General features: G+C 47.0%; 1 protein-coding gene across 1 annotated transcript in view; it reads right to left on the bottom strand.

Annotated features, from left to right (window-relative positions):
* PSEN1 (presenilin 1) overlaps positions 1-2,812 on the bottom strand; it is a 193,977-nt gene extending 191,165 nt beyond the window's left edge. The window contains exon 1 of the mRNA XM_086937086.1: positions 2,597-2,812. The gene's annotated coding sequence lies outside the window, so the exon portion shown is untranslated. The remainder of the gene's footprint in view (positions 1-2,596) is intronic.
* Positions 2,813-20,086: the final 17,274 nt, after the last annotated feature.

Raw genomic sequence — 20,086 nt, 5'->3', positions numbered from 1 at the left:
GCACACTTTGAATTTCATTCATACCCATATGTGTGCATGTGAACCTTTGAGATGTCTATATGTGTGCTTCTATATGTGTCTTCTGAGTGTGCCTTTCTATATGTGTCTTCTGTGTGTGCCTTTGGGGAAATAGTCTGTACTTACATGTGTGCCTGCATAAATGTGTTAATTTGTCTTTGGTTTTATGTACATGCCCTGGTTGTTTGCGGGCGTGTGTGTTCCTGGGATGTCTACGGGAGTATTCCTTGGTATCTGCATGCATTGCGTTTATTACCAATATGTCTGGTAGAGAAAAGCCTCTTGTTGAACATACTAAAAACTGAGAGTGAGCTTAGAGTCGGTCCATTGTTTAACACCAGTTGGCTTTACAGGCCTCGAAAAATCCACTCCCTATAGCGGGTCACATTTTAACAGGTTGAGCTATTTATAGGACCTACTAATCCGTTCTTGTGAATTAACTTAAACTGGAAAGGAAAAAGTGTTCTGTTCATTAAGAAAGTGAATGAGCAATTATTACGCCTTTAAATCTTGCTTTTATCTCGACACGTTTGCGGTCTGTTCAAGGACAGAGTTCAAATGCCAGTTTGCCTTTTTACTAATTGCTGCTCATCTTATCCTTGAAAATGGTGTTTACTTTTCTTTCTCTTATTGCAGAGATTTTTGTCAAATGATCTATCTGACAATGTGTGATACTGAAGAATTAAATTCACTTTAAAATGGCAAATCAGACAGAAACGGGCACGAAGGGAGACAGACAACACTGGAGCAAGATGACAGGGGTGCTGCTGTCGGCATTATCTTAATGCACACAGCTCTGTGCACCCCTCAGAATATTGGCGGCCTGGGCCCAGCTCGCACATGCTAAAGGCCAGCCCTGGACGTATGTGTTTATAAGTCATACATATTCTCACCAACTGAATCACAACGCAGATGATGACACGACGCATACGTGCTCATAAGTGCAGTGAATGTTTAGGTCTTTTTTTTTTTTATTTTTTTTTTTACAAATAAAGCATTTTGTTGATAATGACCACCATGGGCAAAAAGCACTGGCAAAGCATATACATGACAAAAGCAAGACCTACTGACTTTGACAATGCTTGTTTTCTTCTTCTTATATTGTCAAACAGCATTGGCAACGCCAATAAGTTAAAATGGTGAGACCTATTGGCTTTGCCAATGCTCGTCAGATGTACCAATCAAGCAGCTGTTCCTTTCGTTTTAAAATATTCTAGTTTTGTGACACTTAAAAGCTTAACTTCTTAAAAAGTGCAAACGATACATGCAACATTAAAATATGTAAGCTTAGTCTGAAAAAGTCTTTACACCTGTATGCCTATAATCCCAACCAGTTTCTTTAGAGCTTTTGTACAGCACGCAAATGGTGGGGGAGGCATAATAAAACAGAGAACATGCCCACCATCTTTGGGCATCCCTAGGAGGGAGGGGGGGGGGGGGGAAGCTATACTCATCCCGCTCGGAAATCTTTCTAATACAAAAATACACATTTGACAAAAAATAAAAACAGTTCTGTTAATTTGATGAGCTCCACGTGTACCAACTGATAACATTCAAGTTCAAAGTTTGTTAAAGCAATCTTTTTATCTCTTATTGCCTCAAGCTATTATACGGCAGGAACAACTTAATTTTTATAAACACATGCATATAATATTTAACCACCACTTCTAACATTTGCTGCTTCTTGGCGGCAACAGACTGAAGTAGAAAGACATGAATGAGAGACTGTATATATAAACAGGTATTATGTAAACAGCATATAATTACATGCATGTAGGATCTATCACAAAGCTGATAGCCAGGTTTTGACTTTTAACAGGCTAATCCCACTCAAGTAAATAGCAGGTATATGTGAGACATTTCGTTCACTAACAAATGAACATTATTGGACGTTGTGTAAACAATTTAGTATGCCACCTATTTCTTAAGAAATTGCTTCTCTCTTCGGGGTTCAATGAATGATACGTGGCTTGCGTGATGCTGGTTGCTTACTCAGCTATCCAAGATAAGTAAATTACTGATTTATGCAAGGGAGTGTCGTCATTGCAGGATCTTTTCATTATTAAAAAGCTAGGTCCCAGAGGCCCGTGCAACGCATCTAGCCCCGAAGGAGCTTATAGGAGCATATGGGGGTTCCACCAAAATTCTGGTAACCCTGACAACCATTATGATATTTCATAAAGAACACGATGGAATATTACAGAAGAGGGAAAGGGCCAGTATTAAGTATGGGGGGGGTAGAATGGATGGGGAGTGCGAAATAGGGAGAGAAGAGCAGGGGTAAGAAATCTAGGTAGGGAATTTGGATACAGAAAGAAAAGAGAATTGGGAGAAAGTATAGTGAAGAGAGAGGACCAGGGTCTACTTAAAAGAACAAAAAGCCAGGCTTGGTGGGAGGGAAACGAACAAGGGATGACTGGCACCGCTGGCGGGGGCTCGTTTTGGCAGGACGGGTAGGAAGCTATTTCTGTTATGCATAGCCCCTGGGTATTAAGTATACTTCTCTGAACATGATGACTCTAATTTCATGACCATGTTGACCCCTTTATGTCCCCTCCTCCAAAGGGTCGGTACTCACCTGAAACCGCACCGTTGCCCTCGGTTCAGAGTACTAAAGGCTCTGTTCCTTGCCTCCCAGTCACATCCGTGGTACACTTCCTGGCAGCTGCAGAGCACCACCCTCCGGGCCCTGCTCGGTATGGAAGAGCAAGGAACTCTACGGACAGGCGGCCAGCCCTCAACGAGCATGCGCAAACTGTAACGCGACAGCCATACACCAACGAGGCGCCATCATGAATTAGAGGGGAGTGAAGGGTTTCAAAAACATATGGATGTAGAGCGAACATGTCGGTCTGAAAAATGCATGATTATGTATGTTTCAAGTCACTAAGTAAAGGAATTGACGCTGCAAATTATAATTGAAATTTTATAGAATATTCTACAAATTATTGATAGTATTCTTGTACTTAACAAGTATAACAACATTATCTGTTAGTATCCCTTTCTAACACTGACAACAACATAATTGTAAAAGAAAGATAACGAAATATGCTCAGAGGTTGTATTTTGATGAATGGCGTGCCGTTTCAAAATGGACATCTCTTTTACAGTGTACAGTGCACCGCTTCGCATTCATGGAAACAAAAGAAGGCGACGCGCCGATTGTCCATCTGTAGAGAGTAAACAGTAGGGAGCTGCGCGCGGGTCAGCCGGTTCCACGGTGGTCGCAGGCTCATACGGTTCAAGTGTAATCCGTTGATGGTGAGGCAGGAGGTCGCATTACGCCTCTCTGTCTCAAATTCAAAATACAGAAGGCAGGCATTTGGGGGTGCGCCTTGCCGGGCATGTTTTGACTTGCAATGTTATTGCGCGACACCATCGATCCAAAATAGTTTTTCATAGTTCACGGAGAACAACAGTGTTACAATACAGGTTAATAACCTCACTCTCAAGTAGTGAGATTTAAAAAAACATTCTGTAGTAGGAACACAATAAACACTATTGAGTTGTCATCAGGTGCAAAGGAGACAGTTGCAGATAAAATTCCGCTGCAGCACTATTCCCATGCAAGGTAATTTTATAATCCAAAATGCATGCTCGGCTGTCTATGAACTCATAATCGGGTTCCTCTCCTGGATCCACACAAACATAATATCGGTACACAATAAAAACCATTTGACAACCTTTCTAACATTCCAACATTTACCATCTTGATTGATGGTGCATCCTTTGTTGATCCTAACAACTTTCATAGAGCTGGATAACTGAAAACAATGCTTCTCTATATGAATTTGGCTCTGACAAGCAAGTTCTACACTGTTCTTCAGGTACCAATTAAAACATTATATTTGACTTATTTTGTGAGTCATAAACAGGGTACTGGAATTATGCGGACAAGGGCCAACGTATGCGGCAAGGGGTCACTAAATTATGCAGCAACAAAAAAGAAAATGTGGCATAATGCGGCACTTTTTTTTAGCTTTATATCATTATTTTGCCATTTTTGTACATGGTAACGCTGTGCAGGTAAAGTTTACATCTCATTATTATTATTATTATTACACCTCTTTAGTACCATTCTAACATCCAGATCCAGCAATAAGCGACTAAATGGTGGCCAGTTAACCTTTCTGAATGATTTTCCACTACGCGGCAACATGTGTCACCACTTTTTTTAGCAACTTTTGATCCGTAGAAAAAATTGTATTTTAATTTAGCAGAATATACAGCAGATGATGGATTATGTTGCAAATTCAGTAAATCCATAATTATGGAAAAACCGCAGAGACCATCGAATCACCCTAAGTATCTAAGGCTCTACTGTAGGTTCAAATTTGAAGGTAGTCTGGAATATGTAAAAGCAGTTTATTATATGTAGAGGTACCTGCAACACAGCCACCAGTGAAGACCACAACTGACAACTGTCCCACACATTCCACCCGACATCCCAAAAAATAATATTCCAGCTTATCCCGTCCTGGGCTTTACTGTCACAAATTATTGTTTTCAGGTGTATTAGTCCAAGAAATTCAGGAAAGTCTTCTTTGCTGAAAACTTCCATGAGGAACTATAAGACATCTGATGTAGCGATACTCTTGACAAAAGCTGACTTTGGGTCACCTTGAATGATAATCCATTAAAACAAGCTCATAGTACATGTGTGGGGAAGTTCATGGTGCCCAGCAATGTCAAAACTCAGTTTTTGCCAAGAGAGTTGTGGTCACTGCACAGATTACATGGGGGAAATACCATTTAAAAAATTCTTCACACCTTACAGAAACATCACACTTCCAGCCTCAGCATCCATTCTGGGCCTCAAAACTGGTCCCTAAGAAACCATTTCAAGCCAAACATATGCTCATGCGATTGGTGACAGCCATTCAAGATGAAATCCAAGACACCTTCTGGGGGAACACACTTATTGTTGTAGAAAACAGTTACCTACCGCACTTCCTTCTGATGACAATTTGGTGAAAGAATGCATTGGGCCAACAGAAATCTTGCTATAGGGTCACCCTTCCCGAGTATATCTCTTAAGACGGTTAGGTACTTCATCTTTAGAATTTTCAGATAACAATAATTATTCAGACAGCACTCTTCATTGCAGAGTATAAACAACACTCAAACATGGAACAACATCAAAATAATACTCTTGAAGCTGTGAACACAGTCTGGCTATGCGGGCAGTAGAGATTAAACCTACTCCTAGTCATCAAAAAATATATACTAAGGGCTTATGGTCAGTTTGTAAAGCAAATTTGTTACTTTAGATGAAATGCCTGAAATGGTTAGTGGCCCATACACAAACGAGCAGTCCACGTTCATTGACAGCATATCATGAATCTGTTTCATTTAAGGATCTTACAGCATACGTCACCAATCTTTCCTTCCCTCCTGACCTTTGGGATAGTACAGCCATTAGCCCAGTGACTCCTTTGGGACAATAACTGTAATCAACGAGGTCCACCTCAAGGAGGTTTTTTTGTATGTATCCTGATGTCTCTGGACTACACACATTTGTTTAAAATACCCCTCACACACCAAAAGGGCCCTTGGTGTCATGCTTCATCATTGGGGTCTTCCCGCCCGGCTGCCGGACGGGGCAGTGCTGCGACAAGCGACTACGCTGGAGCACCTTTTTAATGTGGGTGCTATGTGAGTGAAGTGGAGTGAGTGTCCGTGGTGTCAGGAGTGATATAAAGGTGATGTTAAAAAATACCTGGCCTAGTGATAAAAAAACTATTTAATAAACACTGGCTGGTATTATTAAAAACGTGAAGTCGGAAAGGGTAAGCGAAGTTATGAGCTTACTTTCCTGTGTGGGTCGACATGTTTCGGGGCGCCATGCCCCTTCGTCAGGACCGGGGTAAGAGATCCCCCTGTCACTCACTAGAATCTTGCCACAATTGGTGTATTTACAAAAAAGTGAAACACAGATCAATGTGTATGGATTTAGAATTAATATTATAATTCACATCCCTTTCTAAACAAGATACTTATGTAGTATGCCTGAAAAGACAAGAGCACTGTATTATTAATGCGCGGATCCCAAAGCGCTATTACTTAAGTACCTGTAAGAAAAAGTGGACAAACATACATATAGCCGTAGTCCATCTCTACGAAAAACTAGGGAGGGATCTATAGTTTTACTAAGATAATTCACACACAAATGGAGACATCACACATTACATACATATATAGTGCATAGAGGTTGGCTGTACTAGGTTTAAATACATACTTATTGTGATGAGGAACAGTGCCTCATGGGCCAACACTAGATGGAAGGGTATAAGGGCGGTCCAGCAGCAGGTGGGATAAAAAATGAAACAGAGAAGTATATGTGGAAGTTTTCTAAGAGATTTAACAATGGCATCCTATAAGCCACTGTTTCCTGGTCTTCCTACTCGGCTGTGCCGTACTTACTCAACCCCCAGCCTCGTTGTGCTTCCTCCTCCGTCCGTGGCCACCGTGGTAATGAGGATGGAGGTAGGGGCGGGAGTTTAAATAGCTTTGATAATTAGTTAATTGGGGTGGGTCTCTTATCCGATTCCGGACACCTGTACTTAAAAAATGGAGTGCCGAGATCCGGTTGTTGAGGTGGCCATTATGGACTAGTCACCACCATTGTTTTAACATTGAGAGTAGGGGTGGATTTATAGATGCCCCGTAGTATTCGCTCCGTGAGGCATTATTATATTAAATTCAGAGCGTTGGAAACAGGTTCGGGAGCTTAGAACACCGATTGCGTGTAACCGCCGAGGTGGGTGGTGGAGTGTTTCCACCCTGCGCATGCGTCGCGGTGCTCGGGAGAGTTAGAGCATGCGCGAACCAGCACTGCGTGAACTGAGCATGCGCGGAGGAGTGTGTACAGTCTCTGCGCATGCCCATTGTGTCAAGGAAGGCGGGGGCCTTCGAGTGAATTGATATGACACCCGTTCCCCCGATGCAAGTGTTGCACGGGGGCTGGAGTGTCATACTTGGATCCCAGGGAAGGGTCCTTGATTGAGACCGATATAAAGGTGGAAAAATGGGAAAGAAAAACAAAGTTTTTACTGTGAATGAAGTTTGGGGACAGCTAGGTGGTATGGTTATTTTTGTTAAGCATCTTATTTCCAGACACATGAGAGAGCAAAAAAATTTTGGGCAAGGTCTTATGATACAGTTATTACTCAGCAGCAATTCTGCATTACCAGACACATGAGAGAGCAAAAGATTGGGCAAGGGCTTCATGATATACTTATTACTCAGCAGCAATTCTGTATTACCAGACACGTGACAGAGCAGATGATTGGGCAGGGTCTTATGATACACTTATTACTCAGCATCAATTCTGTAGGATACACAGACAGCGACCGCTGGATAGGCAGCTATGTGCTGTTCAAGAATTAAGACTGGACCAGGGTATATCATCATTTAGTCCGGTACGATGTGTACCTAGACGATGTACCCAGCGTTGTTCCTTTTCCAGTAAGTTTTTGTCGTTTTTGAAGGCTTCGATAATTGTCCATTTCAGGTCATAGATACTGTGGCCCTCTGTAAAAAAGTGCGTCGCCATCTTTGTTGTGGTTTTTTTGCAGCGCACATTGCTGCGGTGTTCGTTCATCCGAACTTTCACAGGTCTGCTTGTCATCCCTACGTATTCTTTACTGCAGGAGCAGGTGATTAGATAGACCACGTTGCGACTGTTGCAATTAGTGAAGGCGCGTTGTTCCCATGAGGTTTGATTAGAGAATTTGATAGTGTGGCTTTTTTGTGTATACTGACAAGACGTGCACGAACCACACGGGTGGTGGCCTCCTATTTCAGAAATTCTGGCAGGGGCATTGCACTCAGTGGTTCTCGGCCTTGTATGGACCAATATATCCTTTAGATTTTTGCCTCTCCTGTGTGAGAACATTGGTTTTGGAAAATCGAGTTTGCCACAGTTTAGCATTCTCCAATGTTTGTTGACAATTTTCGTGATATGGTTTGAGTTAGTGTTATATGTTGTAACACAGATGGGTCTCGAGTCAGGCTCTTTGGTCTCAGTTTCTTCAAGTAGGGCCTCTCTGTTATTGTTGCGTGCTCGTTTTTGGCATTTCTTGATGATGGCCTTTGGATAGTTTCTGTTGAGTAATTTATACTCCAGATCTGCTGCTTGGGTCTTAAAATCACTGATGTTGCTGCAATTGCATCGCAATCGGAGAAATTGCCCATAGGGTAAATTCTCGCGTAGGTGTCGAGGGTGGAAGCTGTCGAAAAGTAACAAGCTATTTTTAGCTGTGGGTTTGAAATGTGTACTAGTTTGCAGTCTCCCATCATTCGGATAAATGTTTAGATCAAGGAACACCAGATTCTCTTTAGACACCGTGTGAGTGAATTTTAGGAACTGATCTTGTTGGTTGAGCCAGATCATGAATAGGTTGACTGAGTCCTGATCACCCTTCCAGATTACTAGCACATCGTCGATGTACCTCTTCCACATTACTACATGGTCTCTGTAGGGATTCTGGTTACTCAGGATCTTGGACGTTTCAAGATGGTGTACGTACAAGCCTGCCAGACTAGGCGCACAAGTACTGCCCATGCTCGTACCATGTTTCTGTAGGTAATAAGTGTTTTCATACTTAAAATAGTTCTTCGTCAGTGTGAGAGAGATGCACTCGTGTACCACCTGTCTTGGAGTATGATATTGCCAGGCGGTGGAGAAGAGGACTTCCTCTATTATTTCCAAGGTTTCTTTGTGGGGGAGGCTCGTGAAGAGGCTCTCTACATCCAAACCTACTAAGAGGTGTTGTTCTGGGTAAAACTCTATCTCCTTCACCAGTTGTAGGACAGCTTTTGTGTCCTTTAAATAGGTACTAGTAGTTTGTACGATGGGTCTCAGGAAAGCATCAGCGAACTTAGATAAGGGTTCTAAGATTGAATTGATACCCGATACTATCGGGCGTCCAGGTGGATACGGGGCCTCTTTATGAATTTTTGGTATCGTATAGAAATACGGTGTAATGGGATTGTCCTGAATCAGAAAATCACTCTCTTTTTTAGAGATCCAGTCGAAATCTGTCGCTTCCTCGACCATTATCTGGATGCAGACTCTGACCTCTTCAGTTGGGTCATCTCTTAGTACTTCATAGTTGCGTCTGTCCTCCAGCAGTTTTCTACATTCCCTATTGTAGTTCTCGTAGGTTTGTATAACAGTCGCCCCGCCTTTATCGGATGGTTTGATCACGATTTCCTGGTTATTGGCCAGTTCATGTAGTGCATGTCTCTCTAGTCTAGAAATGTTCTGAAACCTTGTACCTGTGTCAGTGGGCAGTTTCTCCAGATCCTCCATGACCGCCTTTTCAAATGCTAGGAGTTCGACCGGTATGGTGGAATCCGGTGGGGTAAACGTGGACTTTTTCTTTAGTCCTGTGTCAGACTGATCATTAGGCATATTGTCCGAGTTCTGGAAAAATGCTCGTAGCTTTAGTTTTCGCATGAACTCTTTCATCTCTTGACAGATTTAAAATTTGTCCATTTTGTTGGTCGGGACAAAACCCAGTCCCTTGGACAGGACTTTCAATCAGTCAATCAATCAGTGACACTTATATAGCGCGCTACCTACCCGTAGGGTCTCAAGGCGCTGGGGGGGGGGGTGGGGGGGGGGGGCGCTACTGCTCGAACAGCCAGGTCTTCAGCTTCTTCCTGAAGGAGAGGTGGTCTTGGGTCAGGCGCAGGTCGGTCGGGAGGGAGTTCCAGGTCTTGGCGGCCAGGTAGGAGAAGGACCTTCCTCCCGTAGTCGCTCTTCGGATGCGGGGGACGGCGGCGAGGGCGTGGTTGGCTGATCGGAGGTGGCGTTTGGGGGCGTAGAAGTTGATTCGGCTGTTGAGGTAGCTCGGGCCCTGGTCGTGTAGGGCTTTGTGTGCGTGGGTGAGGAGGCGGAAGGTGATTCTTTTGTTGACGGGGAGCCAGTGGAGGTCTCTCAGATGTCTGGTGATGTGGCTGGTTCGTGGGATGTCGAGGATGAGTCTGGCTGAGGCGTTCTGGATCCGCTGGAGTCTCTTCTGGAGCTTGGCGGTGGTACCGGCGTAGAGGGCGTTGCCGTAGTCCAGTCGGCTGGTGACGAGGGCCTGGGTGACGGTCTTCCTGGTCTCGGAGGGCATCCACCAGAAGATCTTTCGTAGCATGCGTAGGATGTTGAAGCACGCCGAGGAGACGTTGTTGACTTGCCTGGTCATGGAGAGGGAGGAGTCCAGGATGAAGCCCAGGTTGCGTGCATGGTCTGTCGGTTTGGGTGCGGTGCCCAGGGCGGGAGGCCACCAGGAGTCGTCCCAGGCGGAGGGTGAAGAGCCCAGGATGAGGACCTCCGTCTTGTCAGAGTTCAGTTTCAGGCGGCTGGTCGTCATCCACTCGGCTACCTCTTTCATCCCATCGTGCAGGTTGGCTCTGGCGGAGGCGGGGTCGTTGGTCAGGGAGAGGATCAGCTGGGTGTCGTCGGCGTAGGAGATTATGCTGAGGTTGTGTTTGCGTACGATGGCCGCGAGGGGGCTCATGTAGACGTTGAAGAGGGTGGGGCTCAGTGATGACCCTTGAGGGACGCCGCAGATGACTTCGGAGGCCTCTGACTTGTACGGTGGTAGGCGGACTCTCTGTGTTCTTCCGTCGAGGAAGGAGATGATCCATTCCAGCGCCTTGTCCTGGATTCCGACGTTGCTGAGGCGCTGTACTAGGGTGCGGTGGCAGACAGTGTTGAATGCCGCGGAGAGGTCTAGGAGGATGAGGGCCGCTGTTTCTCCATTGTCCATCAGGGCTCGGATGTCATCGGTGGCGGCGATGAAGGCGGTCTCGGTGCTGTGATTGGCTCGGAAGCCTGACTGTGAGGGGTCGAGGGATCCGTTCGTCTCGAGGAAGGCGGCCATCTGCTTGTTGACGGTCTTCTCGATGACTTTGGCTGGAAACGGGAGGAGCGAGATGGGGCGGTAGTTCTTGAGTTCGGTGGGGTCCGCTGTTGGTTTCTTGAGGAGAGCGCTGAGTTCGGCGTGTTTCCAGCTCTCAGGGAAGGTGGCGGTGTCGAAGGAGGTGTTGATGATGTCCCGCAGGTGGGGTGCGATGACAGCGTCGGCCTTGTTGAAGACGTGGTGAGGGCAGGGGTCGGTCGGTGATCCGGAGTGGATGGAGTTCATTGTGCGTATGGTGTCTTCAGTGCTGATCGGGGTCCAGGCGTGGAGGGTGGTGGTGGGGGGTGGTTGTTCGGTCATGGTGTGCGTTGGTTGGTTGTTGAAGCTGTTGTGTATGTCCGCGATCTTGTTGCGGAAGTATGAAGCGAGGGAGTTGCAGAGGTCTTGCGATGGGGTGATGTCGTTGTTCCCTGCGCTGGGGTTGGAGAGCTCTTTCACGATGTTGAAGAGCTCCTTGCAGTTGTGTGCGTTGTTGTCCAACCGGTCCTTGAATGCTGTTTTCTTGGCGGCGCGGATCAGCTGGTGGTGCTTCCGGGTGGCAAGCTTGAGGGAGGTCCTGTTGTCCGGTGTAGGTTCCCTTCTCCAGACTTTCTCGAGGGCTCGGCAGTTCTTCTTGGAGCTCTTGAGTTCGTCGGTGAACCACGGGGCTTTCTTGCTGCCGGGTCTGCTGGGCGGGGTCCTCAGCGGGGCGAGCTCGTCCGCGCAGTTGCTGATCCACTTCGTGAGGTTGTCGGCGGCCTGGCTGGGGTTCGCTGAGCTGGCAGGGGGGTGCTGGCTCAGGGAGGTGGCGAGCTGGTCTGCTGTGATCTTGTTCCAGCTTCTGCGGGCGGCCTGTTGCTGGTGGCGGTGGGTCGTCGTTCTCTTTAAGGTGAAGTGGACGCAGCTGTGGTCCGTCCATTGAAGCTCTGTGGCGTGGCTGAAGTCGATGTCTGGGCTGGAGGAGAAGACTGCGTCCAGTGTGTGTCCGGCGAGGTGGGTGGGGGTGGACACCAGTTGCTTGAGTCCAAGATTGGCGAGGTTGTCGAACAGGGTGCTGGTGTTGCGGTCGTTGTTGTTCTCCAGGTGGAAGTTGAGGTCGCCTAGGAGGATGTAGTCAGCGGAGGGGAGGGCATGCGGGCTGACGAAGTCGGCGATGTCCTCGCTGAATTGTGTGCGTGGTCCCGGGGGTCGGTAGATCAGGGTGCCTCTGAGGGTGGTGTTCGGGCTTTCTCTTGGGCTTCTGTTAATTGTAACCCAGAGAGGTTTACCACTAAGTTCCTCGACTGGTTGATGCTGTCTGGCTCCTGGTTGACACTCCTGGGGGTACTGTTGGTTGTTGATTCCAATGCACCCGTGTGCCCTTTCTGTTTCTCCCCTTTCGGGGGCCTTGGCGCTGGCCTAAAAAAGGCGGCGGGCCATAGTAGTTAAAAGGGGGTGCCTGTTGGTTCCAAGGTTGGAACTGGTTGTCCATGAAGGGTGGTGGCATTGGTGGGTATTGCATATATCCAGGATGCCCTTGGTAGGGAGACCATCCTCTCCCGCCTTGTGGATATGGTCTTCTAAAGGGTCGCCCAGTACCTCTGGCGCCCTGGTTACTGTTCCTACTCGAACCTGAACTGTTCGAACTTGTGTCAGAATTGTCTGTCTCTTGATCACTGTTGTGATCCCTAGATACATAGTCTTTCTTGATATATGGATATATGTGTTCTTGTGTGAAACCCTCAGTGTCTTTTTTGTGTTTTTTATATTTATTTTTCTTTAGGGTGAGTTCAAAATCCATCATTTCCTGATTAAGTTCCTCAAGTCTCTTCTTGAGGGCGGCAGGAGAGAGATAACTTTTAATTTTTACTTCAAGTTTGGTTATCTCTATTTTTAATTCTTGTGTAAGTTTGGTGGCGGTTTTTATAATTAGCACTAGCCAGTCTCTGGTGCACCTCCAACTTATCAATGACCAATCCTTCTTGAATTCCAGGTCATGTGTGAAAATGAATGGTTCATTTTTTACTATTAGACCTGAGGGGGCAGTTTTTGTTTTCAGGTATTCTGACATTAGTAGGCCATGTAAGGCTGTCTTAATCTGTGTTCTCCTCAGAGCTGCCAATTCATCCCAATCACTGTCGTTTGTGCCTGGTTCAGAGTTGCTAAGCCCTTCAAAGGGGCGAAGGTTAGCTAGTAGTCTCTCCACTTCTTCATCATCGAAGGTGAGGCCTGCTGCGTCCTCCATGGTGAGAAACTGACTTAATGTGTGATGTAACTATGTGTGTAGACTAACTGTGATGTGGACATACAGATCGAGTGTAGGTAAAAAAGTGATACAGAGACCGACAAATTGGTGGTCCTGTCTGGGTCCAGAAATACTGGTAGTCTCAATCAAGGGATTGAGAAAAAGAGAGAACTCCCACAGCTGCACGCTGCCTGAAGAGTAGGGATATCAAAAGGGGGGAGGAAGAGGTAGTGCTGCGTGGCACCGAGGTGGGCACGTCCTCCTCAAGCGAAAGTAACTGTAATCAACAGGGTCCACCTCAAGGAGGTTTTTTTTGTATGTATCCTGATGTCTCTGGAGTACACACATTTGTTTAAAATACCCCTCACACACCAAAAGGGCCCTTGGTGTCATGCTTCATCATCGGGGTCTTCCCGCCCAGCTGCCGGACGGGGCAGTGCTGCGACAAGCGACTATGCTGGAGCACCTTTTTAATGTGGGTGCTGTGTGAGTGAAGTGGAGTGAGTGTCAGTGGGGTCAGGAGTGATATAAAGGTGATGTTAAAAAATACCTGGCCTAGTGATAAAAAAACTATTTAATAAACACTGGCTGGTATTATTAAAAACGTGAAGTCGGAAAGGGTAAGCGAAGTTATGAGCTTACTTTCCTGTGTGGGTCGACATGTTTCGGGGTGCCATGCCCCTTCGTCAGGACCGGGGTAAGAGATCCCCCTGTCACTCACTAGAGTCTTGCCACAATTGGTTTATTTACAAAAAAGTGAAACACAGATCAATGTGTATGGATTTAGAATTAATATTATAATTCACATCCCTTTCTAAACAAGATACTTATGTAGTATGCCTGAAAAGACAAGAGCACTGTATTATTAATGTGCGGATCCCAAAGCGCTAATACTTAAGTACCTGTAAGAAAAAGTGGACAAACATACATATAGCCATAGTCCATCTCTAGGAAAAACTAGGGAGGGATCTATAGTTTTACAATGATAATTCACACACAAATGGAGACATCACACATTACATACATATATAGTGCATAGAGGTTGGCTGTACTAGGTTTAAATACATACTTATTGTGATGAGGAACAGTGCCTCATGGGCCAACACTAGATGGAAGGGTATAAGGGCGGTCCAGCTGCAGGTGGGATAAAAAATGAAGCAGAGAAGTATATGTAGAAGTTTTCTAAGAGATTTAACAATGGCATCCTATAAGCCACTGTTTCCTGGTCTTCCTACTCGGCTGTGCCGTACTTACTCAACCCCCAGCCTCGTTGTGCTTCCTCCTCCGTCCGTGGCCACCGTGGTAATGAGGATGGAGGTAGGGGCGGGAGTTTAAATAGCTTTGATATTTAGTTAATTGGGGTGGGTCTCTTATCCGATTCCGGACACCTGTACTTAAAAAATGGAGTGCCGAGATCCGGTTGTTGAGGTGGCCATTATGGACTAGTCACCACCATTGTTTTAACATTGAGAGTAGGGGTGGATTTATAGATGCCCCGTAGTATTCGCTCCGTGAGGCATTATTATATTAAATTCAGAGCGTTGGAAACAGGTTCGGGAGCTTAGAACACCGATTGCGTGTAACCGCCGAGGTGGGTGGTGGAGTGTTTCCACCCTGCGCATGCGTCGCGGTGCTCGGGAGAGTTAGAGCATGCGCGAACCAGCACTGCGTGAACTGAGCATGCGCGGAGGAGTGTGTACAGTCTCTGCGCATGCCCATTGTGTCAAGGAAGGCGGGGGCCTTCGAGTGAATTGATATGACACCCGTTCCCCCGATGCAAGTGTTGCACGGGGGCTGGAGTGTCATACTTGGATCCCAGGGAAGGGTCCTTGATTGAGACCGATATAAAGGTGGAAAAATGGGAAAGAAAAACAAAGTTTTTACTGTGAATGAAGTTTGGGGACAGCTAGGTGGTATGGTTATTTTTGTTAAGCATCTTATTTCCAGACACATGAGAGAGCAAAAAAATTTTGGGCAAGGTCTTATGATACAGGTATTACTCAGCAGCAATTCTGCATTACCAGACACATGAGAGAGCAAAAGATTGGGCAAGGGCTTCATGATATACTTATTACTCAGCAGCAATTCTGTATTACCAGACACGTGACAGAGCAGATGATTGGGCAGGGTCTTATGATACACTTATTACTCAGCATCAATTCTGTAGGATACACAGACAGCGACCGCTGGATAGGCAGCTATGTGCTGTTCAAGAATTAAGACTGGACCAGGGTATATCATCATTTAGTCCGGTACGATGTGTACCTAGACGATGTACCCAGCGTTGTTCCTTTTCCAGTAAGTTTTTGTCGTTTTTGAAGGCTTCGATAATTGTCCATTTCAGGTCATAGATACTGTGGCCCTCTGTAAAAAAGTGCGTCGCCATCTTTGTTGTGGTTTTTTTGCAGCGCACATTGCTGCGGTGTTCGTTCATCCGAACTTTCACAGGTCTGCTTGTCATCCCTACGTATTCTTTACTGCAGGAGCAGGTGATTAGATAGACCACGTTGCGACTGTTGCAATTAGTGAAGGCGCGTTGTTCCCATGAGGTTTGATTAGAGAATTTGATAGTGTGGCTTTTTTGTGTATACTGACAAGACGTGCACGAACCACACGGGTGGTGGCCTCCTATTTCAGAAATTCTGGCAGGGGCATTGCACTCAGTGGTTCTCGGCCTTGTATGGACCAATATATCCTTTAGATTTTTGCCTCTCCTGTGTGAGAACATTGGTTTTGGAAAATCGAGTTTGCCACAGTTTAGCATTCTCCAATGTTTGTTGACAATTTTCGTGATATGGTTTGAGTTAGTGTTATATGTTGTAACACAGATGGGTCTTGAGTCAGGCTCTTTGGTCTCAGTTTCTTCAAGTAGGGCCTCTCTGTTATTGTTGCGTGCTCGTTTTTGGCATTTCTTTTTTTTTTTTTTTTTTAAATTTTTGAAAACCTTTATTGGTGCTTATACAAAAGTACAAATACGGGCCCACAACCCTGAGGCTGGCCACGAGAACTGGTTGAGCACAGGTACGAGCAATATGAGGGCGCAGTAGTAGACAATCTCAATAAGCCTTTAGACCAAAGTTACACTGGAAAATATTGGCTACCACGCCCAAGGAGCAATGAAGGTTAATTTTAAAGTTTTAAATCTAGAAAACAATATAGGATAGGTACAAAGGAGATCCGAGTCCATACGTTAGGTCCACATGAGCAGGCAGCTGGATTAATAGCATCAATGACATAGAACACCCCTTCAAAGTGACAATACAATAAAAGAACAAGGCAGGCAACAGGAGCCACGCTCGTGCCACTCCCAGCGCCGCCCACTCCCAACCGTCCCCTATCACAGACCCAGAAAGGAAAACAGCGTAAGAAAGCGCAGAAAAGAAGAAAAAGGCCCATAGAAATAAAAGAAACTCAAAAATACCCCCCCACCCTACACCAAGCGGAGGCTACGGCCTACCCCCCCCGACAATGTGCCTGTCGCCCCATAAAGAACCCGAAATGCAGTCCAAGGAAGCAAAGAGAGGAAGAAGAACAAAGGAAAAAGAAGAAAGATCACCTCGAAATATAGAGAGTGAGACTAGACCATTCTAATCCACAACTCTCAAAAACTACAAAGGAAGCGGGAGGAGGAGCCATTTCAAACCTTCCCAGCCCCCCCATCATATTCACAATCCCCACGTAATAGGCAATTATTAAGGAATAAACAGTAACACGAAATCAAGCAGGGAAGGGCAGTATATCATGCGCGACTGAAACCAATGTGAACCACCTCTAAACCCGGTCCAATCAGCTAGACAACCGGCAGCACAAGAAGGAGCCTAGCCCTGACCCGACCTCGGACAGATCTCAAAATGGAGCCCATGAAGAAGGCCCGCCCCCATCAAGACAAAGAACCAACATGGCCGCCTGGCAAAGGAGAATAAAGCAGTCACACATAGCAGCAATAGAAAGTCACCAATATGTCCATCGTCCGTATCAATGAAGGTCCGCGGGCCATCAGGGTAATGTGGAGTCTCCGGAGCGCTGGATAAAGGCAGCAACAAGAAATCCACCGGGGGGGCCAGCAGTTGCGAGTCCCGGGCATGAGGCTGCAACACTGTTGCAAGCGGCAGAGATAGAAGTCCCGGAGCCAAGGGAAACAAAGTCTCACAGGTCGAAGCACTGGTCGGCCGGTGGCAGGCATCCGTAGGGGCTAAAGTGGCCGTGTCTCCCCCACCAGGAAAGTCGGGTACAGCTTCCCCTGTAGATGCAAATGGGGAGAGACCCAGAAGTGGCTGGCCCTCCGTGGCACGATCTCTCCGCAGGTCAGCCGCCATTGTATCGAAGCGCTCACCCAGCGCTCGAAAATCCCCACACATTTCAGTCCTCAATTCCATAAGAGCGGCCAGGATAGATCCATAGGAGAGCGGCGGCAGGAGACTCTCGCCTTCATGTTCCCGGAGAGGAACGAGCAAATTGGACCCCGGTGCTCGGCTGGTCACACGTCCAGTAGACTGGGACGGGCACCCGCCCCAAGTTTCCAAAACAGTGGCGCTCATCCTGGCGATCGTGGCGCAGGGAAGTGAAAGATTGGGGGCAGTGCACCCGACCACAGCACAGGGCGGCAAATCCGGAAAAGCGATGGAAATCGCGCAGCCAAAACAGAGGGTTGCGGCGCCGCAGACCGCCCCACCGAGCCGCGGGTGTGGGCAGGCAGCTCAGTGACAATATGGCCGTGTGTCCGGTCTTTAGGCACCCGTCTCAAACAAAGACGCGTAACTTGCAGGGCGCCTCGAGGGGTGATGAAGCACAGGGCGCCGAGCGCGGCTTACCACAACAGGCGATTCCACCAAGAGCTCCGCTCGAAAGGAAACAGCCACCCCCTCATCGGCAGCGGATCGCGGGCAGGACGGCCGCTCCTCAGTCCACCAGGCTCGGGGACGGTCGGCGGCTTCGTCTCGGGGCCAGGGCTCAAAGTTTCCGGTCAGATAGCTTCGGCTGCCGGGTGAGCTGAGAGGCGCGGGAACGACAAGTCAAGTCCGCACAACGTAGCGCACATTCCGCCGCCAACGAGGACAGGATAGGGATCAGGATTCCGGGACGGAGGATGGGTAGCCGCGGGAGCCGGGGACCTACACGTCCTCACCCGTCGCCATCTTGGCTCCTCCGTTTTTGGCATTTCTTGATGATGGCCTTTGGATAGTTTCTGTTGAGTAATTTATACTCCAGATCTGCTGCTTGGGTCTTAAAATCACTGATGTTGCTGCAATTGCGTCGCAATCGGAGAAATTGCCCATAGGGTAAATTCTCGCGTAGGTGTCGAGGGTGGAAGCTGTCGAAAAGTAACAAGCTATTTTTAGCTGTGGGTTTGAAATGTGTACTAGTTTGCAGTCTCCCATCATTCGGATAAATGTTTAGATCAAGGAACACCAGATTCTCTTTAGACACCGTGTGAGTGAATTTTAGGAACTGATCTTGTTGGTTGAGCCAGATCATGAATAGGTTGACTGAGTCCTGATCACCCTTCCAGATTACTAGCACATCGTCGATATACCTCTTCCACATTACTACATGGTCTCTGTAGGGATTCTGGTTACTCAGGATCTTGGACGTTTCAAGATGGTGTACGTACAAGCCTGCCAGACTAGGCGCACAAGTACTGCCCATGCTCGTACCATGTTTCTGTAGGTAATAAGTGTTTTCATACTTAAAATAGTTCTTCGTCAGTGTGAGAGAGATGCACTCGAGTACCACCTGTCTTGGAGTATGATATTGCCAGGCGGTGGAGAAGAGGACTTCCTCTATTATTTCCAAGGTTTCTTTGTGGGGGAGGCTCGTGAAGAGGCTCTCTACATCCAAACCTACTAAGAGGTGTTGTTCTGGGTAAAACTCTATCTCCTTCACCAGTTGTAGGACAGCTTTTGTGTCCTTTAAATAGGTACTAGTAGTTTGTACGATGGGTCTCAGGAAAGCATCAGCGAACTTAGATAAGGGTTCTAAGATTGAATTGATACCCGATACTATCGGGCGTCCAGGTGGATACGGGGCCTCTTTATGAATTTTTGGTATCGTATAGAAATACGGTGTAATGGGATTGTCCTGAATCAGAAAATCACTCTCTTTTTTAGAGATCCAGTCGAAAGCTGTCGCTTCCTCGACCATTATCTGGATGCAGACTCTGACCTCTTCAGTTGGGTCATCTCTTAGTACTTCATAGTTGCGTCTGTCCTCCAGCAGTTTTCTACATTCCCTATTGTAGTTCTCGTAGGTTTGTATAACAGTCGCCCCGCCTTTATCGGCTGGTTTGATCACGATTTCCTGGTTATTGGCCAGTTCATGTAGTGCATGTCTCTCTAGTCTAGAAATGTTCTGAAACCTTGTACCTGTGTCAGTGGGCAGTTTCTCCAGATCCTCCATGACCGCCTTTTCAAATGCTAGGAGTTCGACCGGTATGGTGGAATCCGGTGGGGTAAACGTGGACTTTTTCTTTAGTCCTGTGTCAGACTGATCATTAGGCATATTGTCCGAGTTCTGGAAAAATGCTCGTAGCTTTAGTTTTCGCATGAACTCTTTCATCTCTTGACAGATTTAAAATTTGTCCATTTTGTTGGTCGGGACAAAACCCAGTCCCTTGGACAGGACTTTCAATCAGTCAATCAATCAGTGACACTTATATAGCGCGCTACCTACCCGTAGGGTCTCAAGGCGCTGGGGGGGGGGGGGGGGGGGGGCGCTACTGCTCGAACAGCCAGGTCTTCAGCTTCTTCCTGAAGGAGAGGTGGTCTTGGGTCAGGAGCAGGTCGGGAGGGAGGGAGTTCCAGGTCTTGGCGGCCAGGTAGGAGAAGGACCTTCCTCCCGTAGTCGCTCTTCGGATGCGGGGGACGGCGGCGAGGGCGTGGTTGGCTGATCGGAGGTGGCGTTTGGGGGCGTAGAAGTTGATTCGGCTGTTGAGGTAGCTCGGGCC

This window comes from Lissotriton vulgaris, chromosome 9 (genome assembly GCF_964263255.1).
Source record: "Lissotriton vulgaris chromosome 9, aLisVul1.2, whole genome shotgun sequence".
Lineage (NCBI taxonomy): Eukaryota > Metazoa > Chordata > Amphibia > Caudata > Salamandridae > Lissotriton > Lissotriton vulgaris.
Note: the sequence above shows the minus strand (reverse complement) of the source record. Positions and strands in the feature narration are given on the sequence as shown.